Below are 8,149 nucleotides of genomic sequence, written 5' to 3'. Positions count from 1 at the left end.
GGCTGTTTCAGAGTGAGCTCCAGGAACTGTCCTGAAGAGGCAAGCCCAGCTACAGGCCCAGACACTAGACAGAAAGGGCTCCAGGGGGTTCCCAGAGTTCAGTGGGGGCCGCCATATTCCACACTGTGGCTCTCTCTCTGGATGGGGGCAGTGGCATGAAGCCGCCTTCTTCCTCTCTGTCAAGTTGTCTCTAGTCTCTGCCTTACAAAATGGCGGCCACCAGCTTCTCACCAGGAAGCAAATACTCACTGGGCCTCAGAGGAACCCTCAGCCCAAGGACAGACTGTTTGCTGGGGAGGGGGTGCGGGCTGGCTCTGATGACCTTCTTCCCTGCAGGGGGAGACGAACCTGCTATAGAGGAGGGCATGGCTATCAATATGTCCACCTTCCCTTGGCTCCAGCCATGGCCTCTGTCATGTTCAGCATGGAAAAAGAAGGTCCCAGAAAGTAGGTTTCCAGTGCAAGTTAGTGAAGCACGGTTGAAAATTACTGCTCCTCTGGAGGTGCTCTTACTGTGTCCCAGGCACTGTGCTCATGTCACAGGAATTCCCACAAGTTTCTCACAAATTATTTCCATTTCACCAATGAAGGAAGGGAAGCCTAGGATGTGATCCCATCTGTTTCAGGTTATACGTATACGGCTAAGTGCAGTATTGGAGATTTGAACCCAGGTCCTTCTGTAACCATGGCGCATCCCACAAAAAAGGCTACCCGCTCCTAAATCTTCTGGATAAATCTCCTCAAGGTCTATTCTTCACTCTCTGTTTTAGCTTATGACCTAATGCCTGCTCTTGCTCTTATTTTCTGTGATGTCCTTTGCATTTCCAATAGTATGATGAGAGTCAGTGCATCCATCACAGAGAGAGAAAGGGAGGGGCTGGGGATATAGCCCAGTTGGTAGAGTGCTGGCCTCGCATGCACAAGGCCCTGGTTCAATCCCCAGCCACCCCCCCCCGCCCCCCCAAAAAAAGAGAGAAAGAAAAAAATGGAAAGAGGCTGAGACTCATTCATACTTTGTTTGTTGTATACCATGCAATCATTAAAAGCATAAGTTCTGGAATCAGAGAAACCTGGGTCCTTCTCCCAACTCTGTAGCTCTATAACTTGCCTCTTGTAGAACTGTAGTTATTGCTTTAAGGCTTTGTGTACTCAGTGTAACTCATTTGTAAAATGGGCACTAGCTTAATCCTGAGAATTAAATGAGGTGATGTATAAGAGTAATGAGTATATGTCAATTCACTTCATGAACTCATCCCTTTGAGAATGTCCTTTGGGTTTGGAAGGACATGAACCCTGATCATAGGGAACTGAAAATCAGGGTTACCATTCTACCCAATATTTCCAGTCTCTTCTTTACCCCCCAACTATCTATTTTCCTAAGGAACCTATTTTGTTCCATTGACAGGCTATGGCAGACAACGATCATTTTGAAAACCTCGTCTTCATTATCAGTTTAGTTTCATCAGATGCTCTTCTTCAGGACCCCGTCTCGTGGTCCAGTGCAATAGAGGAAACACCAATCATTTATCTTATTACTGTGTATCCAACATTGAGTTTAGAATTGAAGAACTGAAAGACCCGATTCTAACAACTCATCTGAGTTGAGGAGACAGGCTATAAAAGAGTGAAATTATCAGGGATAACATTGCATTGTACATACCAGCATTGATTCTGCTAAAATAAAGTTCCAGGCGATGCATTACAGGTGACCAGAGGCTGTAACCCTGCGGGAGAAGGTGCTACTTGTGTAGTGAGGACAGGAAGGCGGGAGGTGCCGGGAGGTACCTCTCCAGGTCTTCTGTGCATTTGATGAGCTGCAGACCCAGTGGGTTTGTTCAGCCCTCACCCACAGTGTGACACGTGTCCCTTTGATTTCCTTACTTATCTCAATCCTCTCAAGGTGGAATAGAAACTTGGTTCACTCTGATGGAAAGGAGGAGAAAAAGCAGCAGCTGTACGTAGTGATAGAAATAATGGGAAAATGAAGAGATTGAAAAATGGGGGTGGATTCTTATCAGGAAAATACTGTTTTAAATGGCTTTCATCGAATTAATTAGGGACTGTGAAGAGTTGTGTTTTGTGTTGGTAGACTCCCTTGCTGCTTAACTCATATCTTCTTGAACTGCCTTTCTATCCCAGTGGTCGCCAAAGCAACCAGGGGACTTGCATGTGTGTTGAGACATCATCTGCTTTGGGGACACTGTGTTTCCCTTGACTTCTTCCCGAGGGCTCCTCTGATCTACCATTTTGGGGAACCTGAGGGAGCCACTCAGCTATCCCAACAAAGAGGCTGAAGGGCCCTCTGGGCAGTCTTTGACAATGGGGAATGGAGCCAGTGGACACATCCCAAGGTGCATTCTCTAGTTCCTAGAGGTCCAAGGGGAGTAGGGTCCCAGCTGTTTGGGGCAGGAGGCTTGAATGAGTTTGTCTCCACTCCTGTTCCACCTGCTCAGAAGTTCTTGTCCCAGACACTGCTTTGGGAGGGAACTTGGGCACCTATAATCTTGAGCTGTCCCTTTCTATGCTTCATTATTAGAAGCTGTGTTCTACCTATGTTTGCACTGTAGGCTTGAGATGCTGAGAAACTCTTTACCTGCTTGACGACATTCATTCATTTAAAAATACATTTTGAGGGCAACTGCCATATGCTGGGGAAGTCTTTCCTTGAGCTTGTTCTCATTCGACCTTTTCTAGAAGGGTCATTAGACCTTTTCCAGAATCACCAGCATGTTTCTAGGCATCATAAATACTACCATCCACCTCAAAAGGTGTTAGGACGAACACCAGTGCTTTGCAACCTTTACCTTGCTGGGTCTCTGTAACGACCATGAGAAAGGCATTATTATTCTCATCTTTTCAGAGGAGAGAAAACCAAGATTCAGAGATGGACTTGCTCCAGGAAGAGCTGGAGATCAAAGGGCAGGAGTTGAACCAGCCGTGGTCATCCTCTACTCCGCGTAGACAGTGCTCAGGGTACAAAAAAGAGGGCTGGGCACTGATCCTAGAAATGGAAGTCCTAGCAGTCTGCGCTGTGGGGCTACTCGCCCAGCTCTGAGTCAGTGCATCTCCACTCTATGTCGCCCATGGGAATTCATAGAGCAGAAGGCAAACCAAAGTGGGGGAAAGAATGAGAAGTCTACTGGGGTCGGGGGCAGTGCGGGCAGATCTACGGTCCTCTTGGTGGAGGAAACAGGAGGTATCTTATGGTGGGGAATGTGTTCCTGCTGAATGGACTGAACGTGCTTCCCAAGGGATCTGTCACTATTTTGTGGCTGAACTGGGGAACAATCGAGGAACATGGAAGATAGATGGGGTACTGGGTGGCCTACGTCCAGAACAGAGGTAAGAAGAGACCCTTCTGTGTGTGTGTGTGTGTGTGTGTGTGTGTGTGTGTGGTGTGTGGTTGGGGGGTGGGGCATGAGTTCCTCTTCTTTGTATCTTAGAAGGATCATCAGACCTTTTCTAGAATCACCAGCATCCTTTTCTAGACATCACAGGAAGCTGACATCCATGGCTTCCAAATCTGGCTGCCACATTGAGTAAGGACCTAGGTTGAGATCATGGGCCATATTACTGATGATGAATTCTCAGCTTTCCTGACAAATTGATCACTGGTCAAAATCAAAGTGCACAGAAAACTGTAGGTAGTTTTTACAAGGACTTAGGTTGCATTCATCCCTAGATGGCAAATATGGCTTCTCCCAGAGTAGTGGGGACTGGTAATGCTGTAACTTTGGCTTGGGGCTCAGAACCCTCTCCTTCATTTCCTTACGGTTGCCTGAGCATCTTTCTGTGCTGGATGCTGTGCTAAGCTGAGGTAGGAAATTCAACGTAGCTTTGGTCTCTGCCTTGAAGAATCTTAGTCTAACAACCTAAAAAATATACATATTTCATAAGGTGTTAGATGTTTGCTTTCTTTGCAGTAAGTCATCCTGGCATCCATTCTAAATTTGTCATTGAGGATCCAGGACGAATCTGCTCTTGTTTGTACAGTATTGTTTTTATGACTAATAAACTACTGCATGCATGCGGCATTTTATTTCATAGTGCACCAGGTCTTTTCCACTCTGTCTAAATTGGCCTGCCCTGATTGCCTGGGCTTTGGGGTGCAGTTAGAATTATCCTCATTTTGAAATAAGGAAACCAAAGCACAGAGAGGGGAGTCTTCTCAAGGTCATGGTGATTGATTCTGATGAAGGATGAGATCATATGGGTAAATGTGTCTGAGGACACGGCAAGAACTTAGTCATGTGTGGAATCTTGAGCTGAACCTTCAGAGTGAGATCACTGTCCCCATCCAGCCTGCTCCTTCACTTAGAATTGAAGAACATCCCTTCCTGGTCACAAACTGAATTTTACTTGTGAGTTTGATGTAGTCTGGTTGATTTCAACCCATTCTGTTGGTCTTGAGGCCAATTCATTTTCCCCGTAGCTGTCTCCATCTGTTCCCATGGTTATTGTCCTCATGGTCAGCCCCATGGTCGTTCCCAAGGTGTTCCTGGGTCACTCCACGGTACTGTGTCTGCCAGAGGCTGCTGCTTCTCATCTCATGGGTCCTCCTCCTTAGCAGCTCATCATATTCCAAGCCAAGATGGGACACCCACTGGATACTCTCATCAGGTCATTTCCTGACCCTTTTCTCTGTGACTTTTTCCCTAGAGGCCCATCCCTGGTGGACATCTCTATTCATGCCAGTGAGGGTCCTTCTTTGAAGGCTGGAGGGACCTGGGGGTTGGGGCTGGGAGCAGCAGGGAGAAGGGGAGGGAAGAATTTGCCTAAAATGTTATCAATAGTGGGTGCCACCAGGTTCCCCCTTACATCTCCTATGCACTTGTCTTTCCAACTTCTGCTTTCCTTCTTAGCCTTCCCCTTCCCTCTTTCTGCCCTAGTTTTATTCTGACTGATAAGAACATTGGCCTTTCATGGAGTTCACCTGTTCTGCCTTGTCTACCTGCAGACCTACGGCCTGGAGGTGAATGGATCTGCTCATGGCCAGTGGAACGTGAACGAGAGCATACAGAAGTCCTTGTGCCTAGGCACCCTCTGTGCTGTGCCATCTACTCTGGCTTCCCTTTCCCTGCATCTGCCACCTCCAAACAATATGGGCCACAGGTGGACATGGGAAGCAGGCAGGGGCGAGGCCTTCTTCCCTCCTCCTGACTTCCACTCCATCCTTTAGACTATTTTTCTCCCCATCTTTCTTCTATTCCCAGGGGCCCCACTGGATTCAAGGTCTTTACCCCTATCAAAATGTGATGCTAAAAAATCTCTACACTAAGGTGCAGCTTGCCAAGGAAGACATGAAGCAGGGAGGAAGGGAAACCCTGGTGTCCCCTCTGAGCCAGCTCCAATGGCTGGGGAGAGCTGCAGAGCTGTGTTACGATGGATCCAGAGGCTAAGTGGCCTCCATGGGGACGTGTCCACTGACCACCCCCTCTGGTAGCACTTCACTCTGCCTCACATGAGAGGGGGGCTGGCCACCCACAATGGAGCCTTCAGTGAAAGGATCCCTCTCTGGGGGTGGAGTTCAGATGTGATGTAGCTGGAGACGGAGGGGGTTGCCACCTACTTAGGGCCCACCTTCTCCCCAGCCGCCTCCTGGCCCGTCACGGAAAGAACCCAAATCTCAAACTGAATTTTTATTATTTTTTAATAAACTTTATTCTATATTACAAATAAGTTTTTTTTTTTGTTCTGAACTGCAAAATAGGAATGCCTTATATTTACATACACAGGTATACAATTAATTATAACAAAGGTACAGAAGCTTGCCTTTACCAAGTTACAACTGGGCTCCAATTTAAATAGCATAGGTTTTCTTTTTAAAAACTTTTTTAAAATCTTTTTTTCTTGCTTAATCTTACTAGGATACTCTTCTTTAAAAATCAAACCAGAAGACCCTCTTCTTCATTCACATGGATCTCATCCACCTGTCTTTGAGGCTCATCATAACACTGCTGTCTAAAGGTTTGTTTTGCTTTGTTCTAACAAAAGATCAGCGTTCAAGGTGGGAGCTTGATTTTGGAACAGAAGTGGGGTGTGGCTGGAAGGCGGGAACTGGAACAGAAGTGTCCTGCCCTACCTCCTGCAGTGGCCTCTCTGAGACTCAAAGACCTCTGCCAGTTCCTTAAACCACCCATAAATCCATTCCTGCTTCTTCTCTTCCCCTTTGGCCTTGGGGGGCTTAATTCTGGGTCACCTGATCAGGCCAGTACCCCTTCTCTCCCCTCAGACCTCAGCTTGCTGAGCCATTGTGGTGGTACCTTGGAGTTGCTGGTTGCTGTGGTAACTTGGCAGGACCCTGCTTGACGAGAGAGGCTGGTCCCTACACTGTGAAATGGGGAGGGGGGCAGCCGCATCCAATCCCTCCCTCCCTCCCATCTCAGGGCCTGGAGGCCTTGTTCTCACTCAGAGCAGCTGAAGCAAGATGAAGCCAAGACTTCCATGCCCCAAGGACCCCAGGCCCTGACAGGGCGCAGTGGAGGGGAGGAGCGTCCTCTCTAAAACATGAAGGTGTTGGTTTCCAAATGGAAACAAGATTCTTTGAGGTAAACTAGCTTTTCTCTTTAAAGAACGGAAGGTTTAACGAGCTGACAGGAACATCAGGGAAAGGAGCGGGAAGGACAGATGAGGACGGCTGAGCCCATCTCGGGCCTGGGCTGACTTCTGCACACGGAAGCGCTCTAGGTCTCCTTGGGTAAAGTGGTCTCGGTTTCTCAAGTGTCCTTGGGGTTGTTCTTTAACTGTATCCTCTGTTGTGAATTCTACTCTCCTAAGGAACCCTTCCAAAATGTGCTTGAGTCATAAGTCCAAAGTTACTAACTAAAGAAACCAGAGGGAGGTGAGCTGCATAGCCAAGGTCGATTTGCTTTTGCATTCTTGGGGAGGGAGAACTAGGGTCCCCCAAGCAGGGGGCTCCCTGCAGTTTGAGGGACGCTGATAAGAAAGTATAGGTAATTCTGGGGGCACCTTGGAGAGCCAGGACCAGACAGAAGTCTAAGAAGGAAGGAATGGAGGCCAGGGGAGACTCTCCAACCAAGGACCCCTGCCCACCAGGACCGCCTCTCTCTGCCAATATGAACAGAAAGTTCTTTTTTTTTTTTTTCCAGAAAGTTCTTTTTGTTAAGGAATTTGTTGCCTTTACTTTCTGGAAGTCATCCGTCTACTCAAAGAATTTAATGGGGGCTCTAATGAGTATGTATTACTTTTACAACCAAAAAATCCCATATAATTTAAAAATTTGGACACGCCCCCTAACCAAAAAGTCATTTTATTGGGGAGCAATGCTTTGTAGTAAAAATTTTTTTTAAAAGTCTCTGCTAATGTCTGAACCTTTTCCTGTAGCAACTACTTCCTCATTGGGAGGAATGGTCATTTTATGTCCCAACAAGGGCTTTGCCACCCTCGGAGCACCGTGAAAGAAGCTCTTGGGACCCCAGCCTCTCTCAGGAACTGCCTCTTCACTGTCACCTGGCTGTACCTCAGCTGCCCACTTGTAAAATAAGGCTCTATTTGCTACATGCAGGGTGCCTTGGGGTGAGGTGGCAGGAGGCGGGCGGAGAAGGGACGGCATCGCGACTCTGTCCATCAAAAGTGCAGGGGCAGCAGGGAGAGTATTAGCAGCCATGGAGGGGGCTTCCCCTGGCACGTCCACAGCGGGGGACTTCCTGACCCTTTCTTTAATCACAGGGGAGGATGCCCCTGACCCCCGGGGCGCTCCTCATCCTCTGGAGTTGTGTGTGTCCTTCTTCCACCCCCAGGAATTTGGACTTGGCATTCACACTGGGCCTCCTTCTAACTCTCAAACGCTTAAAATACACCAACAATCAACTACAAAACTCCAAATAAACAGTCCACAGCTCCTCTAAAAGGAACAGGTAAGGGTCCCTCGGTCATCTGTCCTGAGGGACTGGGAGGAACAGGACAGAAGGTCAGGGAGGAGTCAGGACAGTGGGCTAGCTGGGTGGCCTCCTCCTGGCCAGGGTGGTCCTTGGAGGTAACTCACTCACTCCACAACAGGGTGCTGTTCCTGGGTGGGGAGGAGGCCCATCTCCAGGCCTTCTGCTGAACAGAGCCTCCTACAGCATTCCCCCTTACTCCTGGCTGGCTGGGAGGAGGAGGAAATGGCACTTCTTGATGGAAGCAGTCT

General features: G+C 48.1%; 1 long non-coding RNA gene across 1 annotated transcript; it reads left to right on the top strand.

Moving 5' to 3' along the window:
* Positions 1-2,443: 2,443 nt before the first annotated feature.
* On the top strand, positions 2,444-8,147 carry LOC125611638. The gene is made up of 3 exons (XR_007341849.1): positions 2,444-2,455; positions 4,048-4,055; positions 8,020-8,147. It is a non-coding gene; the product is annotated as an uncharacterized LOC125611638 (long non-coding RNA).
* Positions 8,148-8,149: the final 2 nt, after the last annotated feature.

The sequence above is a fragment of the Marmota marmota genome, unplaced genomic scaffold (genome assembly GCF_001458135.2).
Source record: "Marmota marmota marmota unplaced genomic scaffold, marMar, whole genome shotgun sequence".
In the NCBI taxonomy this organism is placed as follows: domain Eukaryota; kingdom Metazoa; phylum Chordata; class Mammalia; order Rodentia; family Sciuridae; genus Marmota; species Marmota marmota.
The sequence above is the reverse complement of the archived record's forward strand: the minus strand, read 5'-3'. Positions and strand labels throughout refer to the sequence as shown.